Source organism: Diabrotica undecimpunctata, chromosome 4, assembly GCF_040954645.1.
Source record: "Diabrotica undecimpunctata isolate CICGRU chromosome 4, icDiaUnde3, whole genome shotgun sequence".
NCBI lineage: Eukaryota > Metazoa > Arthropoda > Insecta > Coleoptera > Chrysomelidae > Diabrotica > Diabrotica undecimpunctata.
In genome coordinates this window covers 44,837,824-44,860,746 of record NC_092806.1, presented here as the reverse complement: position 1 = coordinate 44,860,746, position 22,923 = coordinate 44,837,824, and the positions used below count along the sequence as shown (strand labels likewise).

At 32.5% G+C, this 22,923-nt stretch overlaps 1 long non-coding RNA gene across 1 annotated transcript; it reads left to right on the top strand.

Annotated features, from left to right (window-relative positions):
* The first annotated feature begins 6,168 nt into the window (after window positions 1-6,168).
* Window positions 6,169-13,686, top strand: LOC140438222 (uncharacterized). Its single transcript, XR_011950459.1, has 2 exons — window positions 6,169-6,383; window positions 13,356-13,686. It is a non-coding gene; the product is annotated as an uncharacterized lncRNA (long non-coding RNA).
* Window positions 13,687-22,923: the final 9,237 nt, after the last annotated feature.

Sequence of the window (22,923 nt, the reverse complement as noted above, 5' to 3'; positions counted from 1 at the left end):
AAAAGATGAGGGAAATATAAACCTGATTCAAAATAAAAAGTGGGAAAAATATTACGAAACGCTATTAACAGAAAGTAGGCACGAATTTATGGAAAGACCTGACCATATCTCAATGACAGAAAACTCAGAGGTGCATAAGATAAACAAAGAAGAACTGAAAAAAGAATTGAAACAAATGAAAAATGGAAAAACACCCGGGCCTGGAGACATTCCCATCGAGTTGGTGAAACATGGACCGGATGCTCTTTTGGAAAGCTTAGTGAATATTTTTAATAAATGCTTAATTGAAGGCCAAACGATTCCAGACGATTGGAATTTGGCCCACATTAGCCCCATTTATAAAAAGGGAGACAGAAAAGAATGCGGAAATTATAGAGGCATTAGCGTAACTAGCTCGCTGGGAAGGTTATATGGTCGTATATTGAAAAGAAGAATAGAAGAGGAGTATAAAGAAATTGAAGAACAAAGCGGCTTCAGAGCAGGAAGATCGTGCGTGGACAACACATTTACCCTTCAACAAGTAATTGAAAAACGAACAGCTCGAAACCTCCCTACGCATCTGGTATTTATAGATCTGGAGAAGGCTTATGATACAGTTCCTTTAAAACTCTTATTTAGTGTCTTGACGAAAACGGACCTTAGTAAAACATATCTAAAAGCAATACTCAACATCTATAAATGTCCTCAAAGCACTGTAAAAACAGGAAATACTTTCTCAAGGGTATTTACAGTAACGAAAGGCTTGAGACAAGGATGTTGTCTTTCCCCCACCCTATTCAAAATATATATCCAAAGAGCACTGCACCAGTGGAGACAAAAATGTGCAGGAATGGGGTTGAAGCTTAACAACCATTATCTGACAACGCTGTTCTTTGCAGATGATCAAGTACTAATTGCAAGCTGTGAAGAAGATGCAGATTATATGCTTAGAAAGCTCAAAGATAAATACGAAAAATGGGGGATGAGTATGAATATGTCTAAAACAGTATATAATGCGAATAGGCAGTGAAGACGAAGACCCGGATTTGGAAATTAGACAAATGAAAAGGTGCTACGAATAAAAATATTTGGGAAGTATTATCTGCAGTAAAGGAACAACGGAACGAGATATAGACTATAGAGTGCAACAAGGCAGGAAGAGTGTTCAAATTCTGAATTCGATACTTTGGTCCAACAAAGCTACTATGAAAACTAAAATGACTATCTACAAAGTAATTGTAGAGCCAATTCTTACATATGGAGCAGAATGTTGGCAAATGACAGCAAAAGGAAAGAAAAAAAGTTGACACGGTTGAAATGGACTACCTAAGAAGAGCTTGCCGTATATCAAGAGTAGAACGTATACCTAATTCTGAAATTAGAAGAAAAACAGATAGAGTACATACAACTTCTGAAAGAATAGAAACTAGACAGTTAATATGGTATGGACACGTACAGAGGATGGACGACAACAGATGGCCAAAAAGAGCTATGGAATACAATCCAAGTAATAGAAGGAAACGAGGAAGACCAGCCAAGTCTTGGATACAAGGTGTTATGGAAACCATGAAAGACAGAGCCATTGATGAAGACACCTGGAGAGATAGAAAAAGATGGCGATCGAAATGCGGGAAGCGGCAGAAGCTGTAGGATCCCCGCTTATATATATATATATATATATATATATATATATATATATATATATATATATATATGTGGTTTCAGTTGTTTTCCGGGTTTGACTCCGCGTTAAATATTTTTGGTTTTTAGAAAAACCATTGTTTTGACGACGTTTCGGCAAGGTCACACTTGCCATTGTCAAGTCAGATTCTGCTTCGTCTTGATGTTACAGGCGAACTGATTTCTCGGTCGCTGCACGCTGAGTTTAAATATCTTGTTGCGCTTCTTGTCATTGGTCCTGTGCGCAGAGTGGGCGTGGTCTTCTTCGCTATTTTAATTTTTACGTTTTTCTGCAGAATTGTTTTCCACGTATTTGGGAGTCTTTGGGCATCATCTCTGGTGTTGATATACGTGGAATTTCCCAAATACGTGGAAAACAATTCTGCAGAAAAACGTAAAAATTAAAATAGCGAAGAAGACCACGCCCACTCTGCGCACAGGACCAATGACAAGAAGCGCAACAAGATATTTAAACTCAGCGTGCAGCGACCGAGAAATCAGTTCGCCTGTAACATCAAGACGAAGCAGAATCTGACTTGACAATGGCAAGTGTGACCTTGCCGAAACGTCGTCAAAACAATGGTTTTTCTAAAAACCAAAAATATTTAACGCGGAGTCAAACCCGGAAAACAACTGAAACCACATATAGCTCCCGCGGAAATTTCAAATTCAATATATATATATATATATATATATATATATATATATATATATATATATATATATATATATATATATATATATATATATATATATATATATATATATATATATATATATATATATATATATATATATATATATATATATATATATATATATATATATATATATATATATATATATATATATATATATATATATATATATATATATATATATATATATATATATATATATATATATATATATATATATATATATATATATATATATATATATATATATATATATATATATATATATATATATATATATATATATATATATATATATATATATATATATATATATATATATATATATATATATATATATATATATATATATATATATATATATATATATATATATATATATATATATATATATATATATATATATATATATATATATATATATATATATATATATATATATATATATATATATATATATATATATATATATATATATATATATATATATATATATATATATATATATATATATATATATATATATATATATATATATATATATATATATATATATATATATATATATATATATATATATATATATATATATATATATATATATATATATATATATATATATATATATATATATATATATATATATATATATATATATATATATATATTATGTAACCTCTTACGTAATATTTTTGTTGAAAATTCATATCCTCTAAGACTGATTAATAAATTAATTTTTATTGTTCCCTTTGTTAATAGAAACAACATACTTACTATATCACAATCAGTGCCCTCAGCACAAAATAATTCTGCTCCAACAAGTGTGTATTTTTATGCCCTTCCATATATTCCGAAACTAACCGTTAAACTCACTTAGATTTTTAAAGACTTTAAGAATATCCAAATTGCTAACAAGAACATCAAAACCATACGTCAGCTGTATAGCAAAATAAAACAACCCCTAACCACTCTAGAGACTACAGATGTTGTTTATTGCATTCAATGTAATGAATGTCCATCCACGTACATTCGTGAAACTGGAAGGAATCTGTCTAGCCGTATCATTTCTCATAAGAGTGATTGTAGATTAAACAAACCTACTTATGCTTTGGCAGAGCACACTATCGATCTAGACCATAAGATAGATTTCAACAATGTAAAAATATTAGCCAGAGAGAAAAATAAATTTAAGAGAACTTTCTTAGAGATGGTACATATCAGCAAGAGTGATAATAACAATCTGAGATCCAGAATCTTAGCAAAATTTACAATTTTATATTGACTTTTGACTGAGCTATTTTGCATCTCAGGATTTTCTTTTTTCTTTTCTCCTTTTTTTAAAATTTCATTATTAATTGAATATTTTTGATCAAACTTCAGTTACTAATTCAGTTTTGTTTTGTTTGAGTTATTATTTTTTCTAAACCTATTTACTAACTACTATTTTCTTTCGATTGCTTATGTTATAAATAACATTTTCAATTTCCCGCTTAATTTCAAGTTGGTAATACAGTTGGTAGTACTCAAAATTCATAAACAGTATGTTGTGAGACGTTAGTTTCAAAGTTGTTTTTTGTATTTTCTTCAAACTATTTAAACAATAATTGTCCACCCACTTTCTCTTTCTGCTCGTGAAATGTGACTGAAATCAAGCTTGGAACGACGACTGTTTTAACATGTCGTCCTTTATTTTGTTTTTAACTTTCAATGTATTTATTAATTTTTAAAGTGTTTTTTTAACAGTAACATTTTTATGTTTAGTTGCAATTTCAGTATTATCATGTGATTTAACGTTGTTGTTTATGCCACGAATCTTACATTCGGGTAAGTCTTTTATAGTTTTGTATAGCCTTTTTTTGCACCATTCAAATTTTTACAACATAGTAATTTTCTTTGTAGATCTTGATAAAGGTGGCAAAAAACCACCGAAAGCTTGGATTCAGAATAAATAGTACGCCTTAGCAAAGCTCTATTTTTTATTGACTACCACACCCAAAAAGAAAAAAGTATTTACATATATATATATATATATATATATATATATATATATATATATATATATATATATATATATATATATATGTATATGTATATATATATATATGTATATTTATATATATATATATATATATATATATATATATATATACATATTGGCATATTGACGTAATATTGGCATATCTCGCAAAGAAAATTTAAATTCAAGAAATTTAATAAGCTACACAGTACATGCCGAATAAACCCGATAATTTTGGAATTAAATTCTGGTTTGCAGCTGATGTCCAGTCCAAGTATGTATTGAACAGATTTTCTTACCTGGGGAAAGATGAGCAACGATGTATGGAATAAATCAAAATGGTTGACAAGAAACAAGTCTTTTACTTTCAAGAAGCAATATTTTTCTGTTAAAATAAAATTAATTTATTATTGGTTGTACATATCTTATCACAACTTACTATATCGGTTTGTGTTGTTGTTGATTTTAAAAATTGAAGTTTATCTTATTTTAAAAGTATATTCCGTACAACTCTTGCTGCAAGTATAGTTAGAATTTGATATTATTGTGATTTTAACGAAGTTAATATACAAATAAATCATCTTTATCGTGAAAAACAGCTACGAGCTATTAGTATGATATAGGGTGGTCTGTACATCCGCGAAGGGAAATAATCTGTGAATTCTACCGAAAGTACTATAGGACAGTTATATTAGGGTTTTTAAAAAACTAGTGATGTAAGAGAGATACACACTGGTCCAATAAGGGCAACGCAACCGATACCTGATAGGTTTGTTTGCCTTCAGACATTACAGAACCCCAATATTACAGCTAGTCAGCTATGAAGTGAGCTTCAAAACATTCACGACATTAATGTCTCTACTCAAACTATAATCTTCACGCTAGACGTCCCTTTTGAGTTCCAGTTTTAACCCGTGGGAATCGCACAAGGAGATTAGAATGGGCCAATAAATATTAAATTTGGCAAGAACGAGAATGGGCAAACATTCTTTTCGCCGATGAATCCAGGTTTGGTTTATGACCCGATTCACGAAGATCGTGGGTGTTGCACACCAGGCAACGCATTTTGCTTGCTAACCGTTCAAGAAATTAACAGATATCAAGGAGGAACTTTGATAGTTTTGGGCTGAATTTTAATAGGTTTTCGAACGGATCTCGTTCACCCGTTCATATTCAAGCATCTTTAAGAGCAAATGAATATCGAGATCATATTCATGAACTTATTTTTCGAAAGCACGTCCGCATGTTGCAAGAATCGTGAGAAATTTTTTAGAGCAGAACAATATTCACATATTAGGTATTGCCCTGGCCTGCTCAATTCCCTGACTTGATATATTCCCCGAAAAGATGCCTAGAGCAGCAAGAATTAGTGTTTCAGACAAGGAAATAGCTGGGAAACTGCGTTCAATTGCCATGACAACAAATTGAGAAATACGATATTGACAAGAAGTATGCCAGAACGATATCGAGCTGTCGTTAATAACATACACTCTACTAACAAGTTCCTATGACTTTATTTAAATTTTAGTTAATAATTTTTGTTTAATTATTTTTTAAAATATTTTAAACAATCTGTATACAACGACCGGTCGTTGTATTAGTGGTGTTAGAATTAACATTTAATTATTCTTTGATTACTTTGCCCCCTACACGATTTTGATGTGTGTACGTAGAGTTTTTAGAATAACGTCAACAATAGTTATTGTATTTCATATTTTATATTACGCACAAACAATAAACATTTTCACAATATTTTTATCATAAGAATAATAAGGCTTTTGCATACTCCAGAAATCAATTAATCACCCATTTCGTGTGGGTCTTGTCAATATCAGTGTGCAAACCTTCCTGCACACGACACGACAGTAACGTTCATAATGATAATTATTATAAAACCAGATAATATTATCTTACATTCTACTTTAGTTAGCTGTGTCGTACTCGTGTCTATTTAAGTATTAATAATTCAAATTTTTTAGTAGTTTGTTTACGTTTGTGTATTTTTATCGGTATGTATTTAAACTGTCAATTTTATATTAATTTGTACTAGAAACAAAAATAAAATTCTACGTAGAACAGTTATTTCCATAAAACGTTATTTAATTTTAATAAAATTCTTCCAAGAAAAAGATTTCATGAAATTTTTAACATTCTGTGGCAGGCCCTATAATCAGTTCATGTGTATTTGTGGTAATTTATGCTTTGTATATAAGTGTGTTTATAATAATTATTGCACTTACAGTTATAGAAACAATGGTTATAGTTATTAAGGACAGTTAATTGATTCAAGTTTCTTGCTTTAGTCTGTGGGCTTTTAATAAAAGTTTTATTTGGAGTTCTAAAGTTGTTTGTATTTGTTTTCTTAACCGTTGTCTTTAGCTCTTTATATCCTGAGAATTTATATCTTGCAGGTTTCTTGCTTCCATTGCCACATCTACTTTATCTTCAGGCTATTCTTGGTTTCTCTATACAATCGATTATATCGAAGTTTGAATTTATAAGTTTACATCCTTAAGATCCCTATATTATTTATTCTGTCCATTTTGGTGACTTTATAATTTGTTCTATCTCGGTCTCCCTTATTTGTCTTTATTTTTGTTACTTATTCTCCAGGTCAGTATGATTCTATAATATGGTGTTCTATAATCAAATTTTGGTTTTGCTTGAAATTATTTTATTCCGTAATATTGAGTTTTTTTTTTATGTCATCACATCTCCCTCAGGTGTTCTTCTGTTTGATATTATTAATCCCAAATACATAAATGTATATGTTTTTTTGATTAAGGGCCAAGGTTCAGTCAGGGTACTTGGAAACACTATTTGAAATTTCATGATGAAACAGCATTTGAAATTTATTTAAAAATATACTGTTTCATATTTTAATAAAATAAAAGCTTTTGACTATTATACGAAAAGTTTATTGTAGAATGTCATAAAAACTAGTAAGAAAAAGTCACAAAAAAAGAAGGTATCCAATGTTTCCATTTACCCCACAAATTTTAAGAAAAACCTAAAAAAGGGGGTAAATGTAAACAACGATCTCTGGTTCTGTTAAACATAATCTAAACGAAACTGGAGTAAAATGATACATGGTTTGTAATCTAAAAATCGTGCAAGTTGGTTCCATTAAACACGCCAATGTTTCCAATTACCCCCGAATATATCAAATGTGCTAAGGAAACTTAAAAAAAATTATTATCAAAATAAAATACATAGTAGGTATAACAAACGAATTTTTTAAATTATAAATATTCACTTATTTACTGACGTTCAAAAATATCTAACTTATTAGGAAACTTGTAAAACATTCGTTCGCTTTTCATAAAAATATTTGGCTCAGGGGCTATACCAATAATTTGTTGGAAGTTGATGAAACTAATGTCAGTTTCCTGTAGGGTAAATTGCTTGCAGGTACCATTCATACATTTTAGAGCTATAACCTTAATTTCATTTTCATCCCAATCAACATCTTCGATCATACAAAGGTATCTCTAAGATGTTGTCAGCCTTTTACCTCCCTGCTGGAGTTTGTGGTGTTCTGCAGCCTCTAGTTCTTGTCGCTCTTCTTCTACCGGTTCATCTCATGGACTGTCATCACTCCCAGCATAAGATTCTTTTGTTTCAGTTGCATCAGATGACGACATTGACTCTTTACGTTTCTTTGTATTTGTATTTTTACTTGGTACTGAACTTTATTTCTTTTTCTATTTCCTTTCTGCTTTCTAAGATCCTCCTGTTCCTTCATTCTGTTCAAAACGTCACTAGCATTAATACTTCTCCATAGGCCAACTGTTTTAGCCGAGGGATTATCTTTTTCTTTGTGGGAGCAATTTTTTTAACTGTGCCAGAGTAAAGTTTTCTTGTTGTTCTTGTTGACTCCACATAAAATATACGGTCCAGTTTGTCTTTGGTTGGAGAAATAAGACTAGACATATCTAATTGTGCAATTGATGTTGCAGATTTAGCTACAGATGTTTGGTGTTCGAATGATAATGGTTCCGCTTGATTTATTAATGTTTTGTTAATAAATCCGCTAGTATTTTTCTTATTTCCATCTAAAGTATTTTCACCAGAAGTCTGGGAGGAGAGTATTTTTCTTTATAAAACTGAAGCTGCTCTGAATTAAATTCGGATTCAGGAAATTTTTGACTATTTACAGGATACAGACCAGTAGTCTCAAAACCAGATATAATATTTTGTGAGATCATAGCCTCCTGCCAAGTTTCACTTAGAAGTTCTACGAATTTGTCCCTAGATAAACGCCCAGTACCTTCCCCCATTCTCTTCTTTCCATATGCTACTAACTTTCGATCCCATATATATTTAACTGATTTGAAAACACACTTATCAAGTGGTTGCAATTTATCCGTTAAATGACTGGGAAACTTAATAAGGTCAATGTTATGTTTGAATGCTTGTTCAATTACTTGAATACTTCAATGACTTCCGTACAGCGGTACAAAGAGTACAGCTTTTTAATTTGATAAATTTTGTATCCCTCGAATTGTTTGCACATGTAGTACAAATCCATTAAAAAAATAATGATAAAATTGAGGTTCCTCCATCCAACGATTCTTGCTAGAAGCGTAAAGAGTTCCTGGCATGGCCTTTCCATTTGCTGAAACACATGCGAGCACTGTCGTGGACTCCCGTCCACGACAGTGGACGGGAGTCCACGACAGTGCTCGCCAGAAACTCTGCAGATTCACCAGAAACTCTGCATAGAGCTTTATCCTTTGATCCTATAGCTCTAAATCTGGAGGGATCACTATTAAATCCACTCTCGTCAGCATTAAAGACAACATGAATTGACTGATGTCATTGAGGATTGAGGCCATTATTTTGAACAACTTCTTTTAGTTTATAATAGTTTATAATCGTTTAGTTTATTTATCATAAATGATTTCTGGCTTTCGAGCATCTTTTCTAAGTTTTTGAATATGCTCAGGTTTCTTTAGCGAAAGTGAAGGATGGCGTTTCATAAATGCAATATACCAATCTTCATCAGGGATGCCATCTTTGAAGCGAGTTTTTAGGCACTTTTAGGCAACTACATTTATTTTGTAACTCTTTATCGCAAGGATAGCCCACATTTGCTCGGGCTTTTAAACATGTCACAACATGGTTTTCAATTTTGTCTGACCATGCAGTAGACACACCAGCTCCCATCTTATCAATTGGTATGTTTCCGCCCTTTATGCAGTTATAAATAACGCAATGTAGAATACTGTAGTAAGCAGCAGCCTCCTTATGTGTTCTTTTTTATTGTTTTGACGTCTGCCACGGCATTTACTAAATAATTCAAAGAGTATTTTGATGGTTTTCTCTTTCTTATGTACTTTCTCGGCATTTTAAAAATGGCAAGACCTGTAACAAAATAACTCCCTTAACAGAAAAAAATTGATCTCCGTTTACCCCACGTTGTTTCCATTTACCCCCAACAGGGGTTTTCATTTACCCCAAGCTCAATATTTAAGGGGGTAATTGTAAATACTTAATGTACTTACTTCTTGTAGTAAATAACCTTCACATTAACATTTTAGGCAATATAAGGATTCTCATAGCAGCTATAAATTATATAATCACTATACTTACCTAATACAGAAAGATAAAATTTGTAAAATATTGGCACTGTTCTAAATCAATTTATGTGTTTAAAAACAATCAAATTTAAGTTGCTCAAAATGGGGATTCACTTGGCCGGTAAACAACTGAATGTCATTTCACAGAATAAGCAAAGATGGAGTTGCAATTCTGTGTATGTGATATTGTTGCCATATTTTATTTCTAGCCGTCGTTTTCTGTTCGTACTGTTTCCAATCACCCCTGTTTCCAATTACCCGTACTGACCCTATCTTCATTCGCTCATCTCAAGTTTTCTTATATTGTTTCTTTTTGTTGCTAAGTATTTGGTTTTGGTAAGGGTATTTTTTTTATTTCTTGTAGGTATATCTACTTCTATTATAATTGTCTAACCATAAAAACTGATTTTATATCGGCGATAACTCAATGATCGCCATCGAAGCTTAAGGTGTACAGGGTGCGGCAGATAAACGGCAAATTACAAATATCTAAAGAACTAACGGCAACTGAATCATGGAAATTGGGATGAAGGGGTTCTGAAGAGTGACAAATATTTTCATTTATTTGCTACTTTCGGTTATAGCGGAAGTTGTTTATAACTTAGTTATTTTAATGGCATACACCCTGCATATTTTTTAATTTTAGAAATATTCACATTACTCTGAACAAATACTTCCCTATACCTATTGTGAACCGTTTTTAAGTTATGATGGTTTTTATATAAAAATTACACTTTTCTGGCATGTATATAAAGTTCAATATACTCTAATCTTAATAGAATAAAAGTTAAAATTCCTTAGAAACTTATTAACCCGATACAGCATTACATTTACAGTATAAAGTTGCCTTTTTCATTTTACAGGGTGCTGTCAAAATTGGTATAATAAAATCGGCATCTTAAGCATTAAATTTCGTCTAATTAGCAAGATCAAGATTTAAAAAAAAAATATTTGGTATGATGAACTAAAGTTTACAAAAAATGGTATGTTTCAGAGTTCTTGAAATATTTAGAATACCGTAGGAACTTTAGAGGAGCATTACAATAATCATTTTGTCGTCTTAAATGGGCTATGCATTTTGCTTCTCTCTTGACTAGATGCTTTGTTATCATTGTCGAGTGTTTCGACTGTTTTTATTTGTTCTTGTGGAACTACGATATCGTTTATTGTTGCTAATATTTTAATCCTAGGTATTGACTCGTTTACCTTCTTAAGGCATATTAATATTAAATTGCCTTGTCTGTTTTTGACGATTCTTTATTCTATCAGTTCTTCTTATGTAAATGTGATCTATGTGATCTATATATGATTTTTTTTTGCTGCGAATTGGCTTTTTCTTATGCAATGTTCTCCAGTCTCTTCCTTTATATATGTTTACAACTTTTGAGCTTTGTCCATATAATCTATATCGACTGTATATCTGTATATCAGTTCCTTAAAAGATCTCGTAATTTTTCCATTTTCTAAAGGGATATAATATATGTCTTTATTGATTTCGACGATACATCGTCTCCATTCTTTACCAACTATGAGCAAACTGCAAATAAAATGCTCGTCCGCTGCCACTTCATCCTCCCACCTTTTCCGTGTTCTTCCTTTTGATCTTGCGCCCTAAATTTTACTATCTAGGGCACTTTTTGGTAATCTTTCAGTCTTCATTTTCCCTACATAACCAGCCCATCGAAATGCCTGAAGATTGACGAATTCTGAGATCGGTGCCTCTTTAAACAGTTGGTAAAGTTAATGGTTGTACTTGAATTCTTAGGACTGATTTTTCTTAGGACTTTTCTTTCAAAAACTTCCAGCTTTCGTTTAATAATAGTTTTGTAAACCTAATTTTCGATCTCCAGTGTGTGTTTTTGGAGCGGAATACATGAGCGAGTGAAAAGTAAGCTTTGTTTTCTCTTACTCTTTTTCTTTGAATTTCTGTTGCTTCTGTTCCATCCGTGTAATATAACTTTCTACAGTTTCAATATTGTCCTATAATTCAACTCCTGTATAAAGATCTATCCATAAATATATAGAATCCCTGTTTAAATAGATCTTGAAGACCTTGCCTAGTATAAATATTATACAAATGAGAAACAATCTGTCTCTGAAGCATGTCCCATACATGCTTAATGGAAATAATATCTGGCGATTGTTCTGGTCATGGTTAAAGTGTCACATCCTTATTATGAAACCAATCTCTTACTGTTGCTGTAGTATGTGGACTTTTATTATCCTACATGTTACGCAAAATACGTCCTGTAGTAGTGGCATATGGAAGGACAAAAGCTTATAAGATCAGATCAATATATTGAGTTTTATTTAAATTGCCTGAGTCTCTATTGTCGACCAGATGCTCTACAGATCTTTAATCAGGGTAAAGACAAAACCTAGCTTCATCTGTGAGTAACACAGAAGGTCATTCTTGTAAGCCACACCCTATTCTGAGTCCACGATTTCCATGACGTAGCATGGAAACCCTCAATGGACGTCTGTCGTGCGACTCAGTTTCATGTAATCTATTCCTCAAAGTTTGGCCACATATAGTAATGTTGTGGGTGTTTTCTAAAACCTCATGGAGTTCATGTGCAGTTGTATACACATTTCGATAAGCTACTCCTACCGATCCTGTCGACGAGTCGTTTCACGTTGATGACCCATCAACCTCAATCATATTCATAGCACTTACCATTTTAACGCTTGTTAAATGCCGTTTGTTTGTTAATGACCATCTTTGCATTATTTAATAATCTTGTTTTAATAAAATTGTTAAAGAAAATACAAATTTAAAATTTGATGCAATATTTCTTTACAATTTAAAGCAATTAATTACTATTTAAATGGGAATAAGCCACAATTAAAGGTTAAAATACGTTTATTGACATTTATTTATTTATTTTTTAATTTAAAATGCCACAAGAAAATAGCTTCAGAACAATATTAAAGCAATTAATCATACGTATTTGAGGAGCTGTCACTTTTGCCTAATAAAAGAGTCCATTTGACAGATTACTTTACATGGAATAACTTAGTTTGTATTATGGCGGAGGTTTCTTGTTGCTTTAATCTCCGCAATCCTCGGTCTTGACAGTCTTCTTCCGAATCTTCAAGATTTAAACTATTTACCTTGTTTCGTCTTTTTGGTGAAATATTTGGCTTAACGTTTTTCCTTTTTTCCATTTAGTTTATCCTTTTATCTCTTTCTTAATTGTCAACATTCTGCGCCACATCTTGTGACGGGTTTCACTATACTTTTATATTATAAATTTAATTTTGTTGCCATTCAAATTTTGCCGATTTCCTAAGTTACGAATTTTTTATTGCCACAATACAAAAATAAAAAATATAATAAGTTAAGCAATATAATCAAAATTCAGAAAGAAAACTAATTGAAAATTATTTTGTTTTTAGAAAATGGATTGTTGCAAGAAAGGCGAATCCCGTACCATTGTTAAACAATGCAAATTTACAAAGAAAGATGGCACTGTAGTAGACTGTGAATGTACCTGTACCTGCACGTGTGAAAATGACTGTAAAGGCCAAAACTGTCTTGGAAAAAATGGTTGCAATTGTGACTGCTCTGAAGAAACAGCCAAGTTGGGGCCTGATGGAAAATATCGTTGCGCTTGCGAATGTAAATGTTAGTTATGTAGTGCTGTTAATATATTCCGTATATTTAATTTGTAATTGTTTAGCACCTTAATTAATAAAAATAAAACAGTATTTCATACATGACAAATAAGGCTATATTTTTTTTTTTCTTTTAATAAAGTATTTTTGAAACACAATATTTTCATTTATACTTATAGGGTATTTTATTCCATCTGATGGAAATATTTTGTTTCTTTATGCCTACCTTGTATTAAATTAAAGTAGATCAAATATAAGTGATATATTTGACATAATAATTTTGACAGCTTACCACACTTACAAAAAATCAACTATATTAAAAAACACAAAGAGTTCATCAAAATTATATGACATAGAGAATACAGAAAAATTAATCACGTGGACAGTTTCTTAGGTTTTTTTTTGCTAAATACACACCTCACAGCAGGCTACGATATCATCCATGCATAACCAACATTTGCAAAAATATCGGGTTTTCCTTTTCTTGCAGTATTTGCAATGCTCTCTTTTACCTGGTGGTGGATTAGGTCGATTTTATGTCGGCATTCCAGAGTATTTCATTATAGTTTGTTAGAATATAATCCTGACGTTGTAGCCCTTGATTCTACATATCTTTTTACTAGGTCTCTTTCTAATTTTTTAATAAATTGTCTTCATTGTTTAGTATATTTCGTATTAGGATTATTATGTTTGGTAATTACAAAAGCGTTTATACTGGCGATATTTGGGACCTCATAAAAAATTACAAGTGGCTATCGTTTAGGAGTTTGCCTAAAGAGGTTAAATATAATCAAAACACTCTCACACTATCATTGGGGCGCGGAAGAAACTACGTTACTGAAAGTTTACAGATCACTAATCCGCTCCAAGCTCGACTATGGATGTATCTTCTATATGTCTGGTACTAAATCAATCTAAAATTCACTAAATACAGTACACAACACGGCTATTCGTCTATGTCTTGGAGCATTTCGTTCTAGTCCAGCAGAAAGTCTTTACTGTAAGGCTAATGAATCTCCTCTATGGCTTAGGTGAGAAAACCCTCTTCTCTCCTATGCTGCTGCAATTTCTTCCAATCCGTCCAATCCAGTGTATTATTTAATTACATCATAACACTATCCCCATAACAACCCTGCATGTAACTTAATTATACATCCTGTTCCTAGTCTTCTACAACCGTTACTAAAAGATATAAATTTGTCTAAAACCAGAACTCTACCATTCTCCAATAATCCCTATTGGACCAACATACATCATGATATTTCCTTCACCAAATTTAACAAGGAAAATACCAGTATTAGTACATTAAAAATTCTCTTTCTAGAACTTATAAACAAAAATAAATATAACATAGTTCTTTACACTGACGCGTCAAAGACTGAAAGTGGTGTTGGATATTCTGTAACCACTGTACAACAGCCTATCGAACTCTCTAAAATTTCTCCTTTGTGTAGTATCCACACTGGTGAACTACTAGCTATCTCACATGCTTTCAAATATGCCCAACAATATCCAAATACACACATAGCCATATCCTCTGATTCACTTTTCTCTATACACTCCATTAATGCTATATTCACCAACCATCCTATCGTCCAAGATATTCATGACGCATATCAGCTTTTTATAAACCAAAATACAATTGTCACTCTGATATGGGTACCATCCCATGTTGGTATTAGTGGTAACGAAAAAGCTGATTGCCTTGCCAAAAAAGCCGCGTCATCCACGGATACCATTATCAGTATACAAATTTTCAACGATCTCAAAGCTAGACTGAAGAAGCTTAATCTATCCACCTGGCAGATTCACTGGAATAATGTTACTTTAGCGCTTCATGAAATTAAACCCTCAGTGAACCTTCTTACCTATCCCAGTTTATCTCGAAAAAATATGGCAATCATACGGAGATTGCATACCCGTCTAACTTATGGCTACCTGATGACATCATCTCCACAACCAAAATGTCAGCACTGCAATACGACTCTCCGAGTCAGGCATATACTTATCGAATGCCCTTTTTATGCCAAAATACGCCAACACCTTGATATCAGTACTAACTTCAAAGAGGTCCTAAACAGCACAGACCAAATCAACAAGGTTATCAAATTCCTCGAGAAAAGTCAACTGCTCAACAAAATATAAATGTTATATTACAAGTTTTTATTATTTTCTCTGTATAATATTAATTTCTTTGTTAAAATTTAAAGGAAATTCCCTATTATCTAAGCATTACTTATTTTTGCTTTAATTACTTATTTTTACAGTTGTGCAAATATGAATGGCCCACTTAATTCCTTTAAGTTGTACACTTTAATTAAAACTTTTCTTAATGCACATTATAAATTTTATGACGTCTCGAATAAACAAGATATATCACTAAATTTCTCGTCTAAATTTAGTTAGACGCACACCCAAGAGAGCGGAACCAACCAAAACAAAAATCAAAGTCAAAGAACTAAATACTGAAAGCTTAAACAAACAAAGAATATCAGAGAAGATCACTAACAATGAAATATTAGAAGAGGGTAACATAGAGAAAAGCTGAGAAAAACTCAAAAATAACATGATTAACGTAGCAACAAAATCACTTTTAGAGACAAAAGTAACAAACACTAACATATCAAAAAAGAAAATTCCATGGTTTAGAGAGGAAATGAAGAAGAATGTGAACAGAATTAAACAGCCGTTTTACAGTACACAAAACAACAGGCATACAACTATTATAAATAAATCAGAAATGAAACGAATAATTTAGTCAGATAAATAAAAAGAGAACACTGGCAGAGCTTCTCAAAACAGATGAAACACGATTTTTACGGAACGAAAAAGATATGGAGAATGATCAGAGGACAAAAATAAGACAAACAAACTAACAAAAATGAAACACATTCAGAAGAAAATATGGGCAGAATAGTTTCGGTTTGTATTTGATATAGAGATGACAATTATGAACCACTAACACCAAAAGTGACGACAAACGAAGAAATAAATATTGAGAAAGAAAGCATTAGGGAAGTTAAAACTAGAAAATCACAAAGAGAGGAGAGAATACCGAATAAACTCATAAAGTACGGAGGGCCAGATCACACCAAACAACTACTAAAGGTAATTCAAGAAATAATACAACAAAATAGAGAATTACAGAGAAATTTATTTAAAATAACAAGGTTTTAGGTCGGAAAGCTTATGCACAGACGCTATCTCAGTCATATCTACATAAAAAAACGAAGAAGAACAAGAAGAAGTTCGAATAGTTCATACGTAAAAATACCAAACGCTTTTAGAAATGAAATTAAACTATGTATACTATGTCCAGTTTGCTTTAGAGGTATATAGTCTTATCTGAACTAAACTTATATTCCTTCAAATGAAAAGTTACAAATCAAGCAAGCAATTTAATTAAACCCAGCCTGTTAGACTTGTACACCCCTTAAAAAGGACACTCTGCTGTTACAATTCATTGAGGCGAGGAGGATTAACTCTTGTACTCAGGAGTCATTTCACCGCGCCCAATGCTCCAGATCATCCCTTGTCCCCCTATAACACTTGATGTGCGATATGGGCAATATTTGTAATGAAGCAAATGCAAGAGAACTAACAATTCTTCTTCATGTACCAGGTCCTTTCAGAACGTTGGTTACCATCATAATTATCTTAATTAATGCATATTTATGTTTCGTGGACAATAAGAAGGCTTTGTCAGGATTTATTTAAGGGACAGGCATCCATTGACAGGGTTAACCAATTCTTTTTCCAAGAGAAATACATTTGGGAATAATTAAAATAATCGAAAATATCTACTAGCAAACACAATAATAGTAAAAGTAGAAGAAGAACTAACTGATCGAATTGAAACTGGCATTGGACAAGACAGAGAGATTCCCTGTGTACTTTATTTCTCAACCTGTTCATGGATGAAATACTTAAAAACGTAATAAATAACTTCTTCTTCAGGTTCCTTCTCCTATCGGAGGTTGGAAATCATCATCGCTATTTTAATTTTATTGGCCGCGCGTCTGAATAATTTTAATGAGCTGCAACCGAATCACTCTCTCAAATTTCTTAGCGATGATATTTTGCGTCGTCCTGGGTTTCTCTTCCCTTGCATAATTAATCTAAGTAATACGTACTTCTCGCCCCCCATTATATGACCCAGATATTAAATCTTTTTAATTTTAAAAGTTTCTATGACTTCACATTCTTTCTTCATTCTTTGTAACACCTCTATATTAGTTACTTTTTCAGTCCACGATATTCTGTGGATTCTCCTGTAGCACCACATCTCAAAGGACTTTAATTTTTTGATTTCAGACTGTTTTATTGTCCACGCTTCCATGCCGTAGAGTAAAGTAGAAAAAATATAACAACGTAGCATTCTTGTGCGGATCTCTAGATTAAGGTTACGGTTGCAAAGTAAGTTCTTTAATTTTATGAATAATGTATATTTCTTGCCATAAATAATAAATAACTTTCTTTTGGTATCCTTATAATAAATAACATTTGGTATCCTTTCTTAATAAGTAACAAAGAATATCAAATGTAAGAAAAAACAACTTAAAATAATCTGCTATGCAGACGACACAATACTAATCTTTCAAAGTAAAAAAGACAATGATGCATCAATTTAATATAACCGCTAAAAAATTTGCCATGCTAATTTTCCCAAGAAAGGCAAAATGTATGGTTATATTAGCAAATATACTAAGATGTAAATTGGTGCTGGAGAGTCAGATAATAAAACAGTGATGGAGTTTAAATATCTAAGTATTACATTATCTAGCTATAAAAAGCTGGAAAAACAGAAGTGGAAGATTAATTGAGCAAACAAATCTGCAGGTTGCCTGAATGAAACCATAATATGGAGAAATAAAAATATCGGGAAAGAAATATAAGGCAGAATTTACAAAACAATCATCAAACATTAATGATATTAGATGCAACTCTCTTAGTTCAAATGCTTCTTTCTTCGAGGTTCTTCTTCTTCTTCATGTGCCTTGTCCGTTCCGAACGTTGGCAATCAACATGGCTATTCTGAGTTTGTTTACGGCAGATCTGAATAGTTCAGCAGATGATAATCCGAACCATTGCCGCAAGTTTTGGAGCCACGAGTGTCTTCTCCTCCCTGGACTCCTTCTGCTGTCTATTTTCCCTTGAACGATCAGTTGTAGTAATTCTTCGAGGTTAGCAATTGTTTTTTAAACAACAGTTACAGTTAACAGTTGTTTCCTGGTTTACAGACTTTTTACACAATCTTTATGACCACTTGACTTTTCATGCTTATTTACTGTTAAATTTAATGTCTAAAATGATTAAAAACTTGACAAAAAGTTGTTGCCTTCAAAAAATTACAGTACAGCTTTTTTCACTTCTGCTCTAAGTAAACCAGTTACGATTTTATTTTTGATCATTCGCCAAATAGAAAAAAAAGGCTTTCGCAGCAAACGGTAATATTAGATTCGCTTTGAATAGGATGGTAAAGCGGTAGGGCCTGACGAGTTGTGTGCAGAATTCCTAAAACTTACGAATGAACAGGGAATAAAATGGATAACAACTGTATTCAACAACATATACGTAACTGGAAAAATACCCCAAAGCTGGTTAAGGTCGACCTTCGTGGCCATAACAAAAAAAGTAAATGCCAAGACATGCGAAGACTACAGAACAATTAGCCTAATGAGCCACTTACTTAAAACGTTCTTGAAAGTGATACACGGCAGAATATATAAAAAATGCAAAGAACAAGTATCATGGACGCAGTTTGGATTCCGCGATTCCTTAGACACCCGAGAGGCTCTATTCGCTCTCCAAGTGCTTATGCAAAGATGCAGGGATGTTAACTGTGATGTGTATACTTATTTTATTGACTACAAAAAGGCATTTGATAGATCTTGAAAGAAGTGGGGTTAGATGATAGGGACTTAGGAATCATCTATAATTTATATTACAACCAAACAGCCAATATTAAAGTGGATGACCAATTTACAGAGACAGTCTCCATAGATAAAGGAGTGTGGCAATGATGCATTCTGTCCTAGGTGTTATTTAATATATACTCTGAATATATCTTCGAGCAAGCGCTAGGCGAACTACAAGAAGGCGTATTAGTCAACGGAATACGTCTAAACAAGATTAGATATGCCGACAACGCAGTAGTTTTTGCAGATAGTCTGGACGGTTTGCAAAGAATAATGTCGCGTATATTAGATATAAGTAGAAAATACGGACTTGATCTTAATACGAAGAAAACAAGGTACATGGTAATCAGTAAGCGCGAAATATTAAATACACAGCTTTTGGTTAACCAACATCCAATTGACAGAGTGGACAGCTACACATACCTTGGTACCAACATTAACAGCCAATGGGATCACTTCAGTGAAATAAAACAACGCATAGGCAAAGCGAGATCGGCGTTCATAATGATGAAGTCTCTTTTCAAAAGTCACGATTTACCACTTGCTACCAAAATCTCTCTCATTAGATGCTATGTATTTTCTACGTTATTATACGGAGTAAAGGCCTGGACACTTTCCGAAGCTTCATTAAGAAAACTCAAGGCATTCGAGATCTGGTGTTACAGACCTATTTTAAGAATTTCATGGGTGGATCGTGTGACTAATGTTGAGGTCGTACGTAGAATAGGCAAGGAATGCGAGATTATTAACATCATCAAAGAGCGCAAACTAGAATATCTTGGCCATGTTATGAGGAATGAACAGAGATACGGCTTGTTGCAACTCATTCTTCAGGGCAAGGTATTTGGAAAGAGAGGACCAGGGAGAAGAAGAATATCTTGGCTTCATTACCTGAGAAAGTGGTTTAATACATCGACAACCGGATTATTTAGAATAGCAGCAAGCAAAGTTAGGATAGCCATGTTGATCGCCAACATCCGGAATGGATAGACATTGTAAGAAGAAGAAGAAGAAGGATGGAAATAAAAGAAAAGTCCTTTGGCTTAGGTTTATCTCCTTCTTCTTCATATTTTTCTTCTTGTATTTCTTCAACATCTTTATTTATAACAAAGAAAAAAATTACTTTGTTCCATATTATAAAGAATATTTTTGTTTAAGGGGGATTATAGTGAAAATAGAGTATTTTTCTAGAAAGGCACCGAACAAATAGTCGGCACTTAATATAATTTGACAATTACCACCAATGTAACATAAATTTTTATGTTTTACGGTTGTAATTTTAATTGCTGATGTATCTTATTTTACTTAACTGTTAATAAAATTAAATTAAATTTTAAAACATATTTTTCTTTCATAGGTGAATTTTAAAGAAAAAAAAAGAAAAAAAATACTGTGAAGATTAATAGGAAAATGTTTTGCATAAAATAGTTTTCTATCCAAAGGCTAGATCATCCTAGATGCAAAATACGCATTGCGTCTAGAAGACAACAAATAAGACCTCTAAAATGCGGCACGAAATAAAAAAATTACTGTATTTTCATTTTTTTCGACTCTAAAAACCATTAGTGGTCAAAACAAAGGTCGATATATTTCTGCGTAAATTTAGTGGTTCAAAAACAATGAGTAGGAAATTATATTCATATATCCAATACCTGCAAAAAATCGCGAATAGTAAATTAAAACCACACACACACAATGACTACGAATTTAGTGGCCAAAAACATGACTGCTAAATTAAACCCATGACATTAAACTCTAAAATTCAGAGCTTTTGGATATCTCGTATTAAGCTCAACAAACAGCGTACGAGAAAAATATTGTTAGGATTTCGATGCTATGTATTTGTTGGGTTCATAGTTTTGGTTATAATCAGTAGTTGGCGCTTACAATTTTACACAAAAACCTAAACTATAAGGGCGCTGTTTGTTGTACTCACTGGCTTCGTTATGTCGGGCCCAACAGTCCAATACGTATAATGTAGTGCAGAAAACTGAACCTTTATATTTTAAGCCAATTGTGGAATGGCACACTCTTAAAACATAAACAGCGGATATTTTAATACCTACTAAAGGCGCTTGAATCATAAAAATGTTCTACGAGGGGACCGCACGTTGCATCTAAACTATTAAGACAAAACCCTGGATGCTACTTTCAAGCAATCTAAAATTCGCATATATAGGGTATACCGTGGTAAGCGGAACCAACAGCGCTTGAGCATAACATTGTTAAGATTTCGATGCTATTTGTTGAGTTCATAGTTTTGATTATATACCTAGTAGTTGGCGCTGACAATTTTACCCCAAAATTAAACTATAAGGGTGCTGTTTGTTGTACTCACTGGCTTCGTTCTGTCGGATTCTGGGCCCAAAAGTGCAATAAGTATAATGTAGTTTGAGAGCGCAGAAAACTGAACCTGTATATTTTAAGGCAATTGTGGAATGTCAAGAATTCTCCAACAGAAACCGCAGATATTTTAATACCTACCATTACCTACTAAAGGCGCTTAAGTCGTAAAAATAGTCTTTGAGGAGACCGCACGTCGCATATAAGCTATTAAGACAAAACCATGTATGCTATTTTCGAGCTATGTGCACTGGCCTTTGAATATATGATATCTGATATGAGTTGCATTTTGTTGTATTCACTAGCTTTGTAGCTTTGTTATGTATGATTCTGAGGCGCAATAATACTATATTATGTATAACGTAGATAAGAAGCGCAGAAACTTGCACTTATAGTCCGTCTAGAAAGTATACTATTGTTAGATTAGATATATTAGATTAATAGATTTCCTTTTTGTAACATTTTAAGACAAAAGTAATATATTAAGTAGGTTAAGCCGATAGTAGGTTATGGACAAAATCGCATGGCAACACCATCTGTTAAATGTTGTTGTTTGTAAACAGACTTAAGATTTGTGAAATAATTTCGCAAGGAAAAAAAAGAAAAGTGGTGGAATATTTGTACAGAAATGGTATCCGAAACGTTAAAAAATTAGTGCAATTGATTGAACTCGGAAAAAGTGCAGTGTATGAGACAATAAAGAGGATAAAAAATGGCATAGATATGAGACATAGACCAGTTTCGGGTAGACCGCGGAAGATTCGCGGAAACAATTTCAATGCTTTAGTGGCTTTAGGACGACAAAATCCGCGCTTGGGGTTTCGAAAATTAGGGAACAAATTTGGAAACCAACGAAGAATAAAAGTTTGCCCAGAAACTGTCCGCATGTCACTGAAAAAGCAGTGCTACATATCAAGGAATCCAAAAAAAAAATCCCTACAATGACACCTCTGCAAAGGTAACGAAGAATAGATTTTTGTCAACGTTTTCGAGAAGATAATTTTAATAATGTCTTTATATCTGATGAAAGTTGTTTCCAGCTCGGTGCAAATCATCTAAAAGTCCTACCAAGAGAAAATGTTACGGTT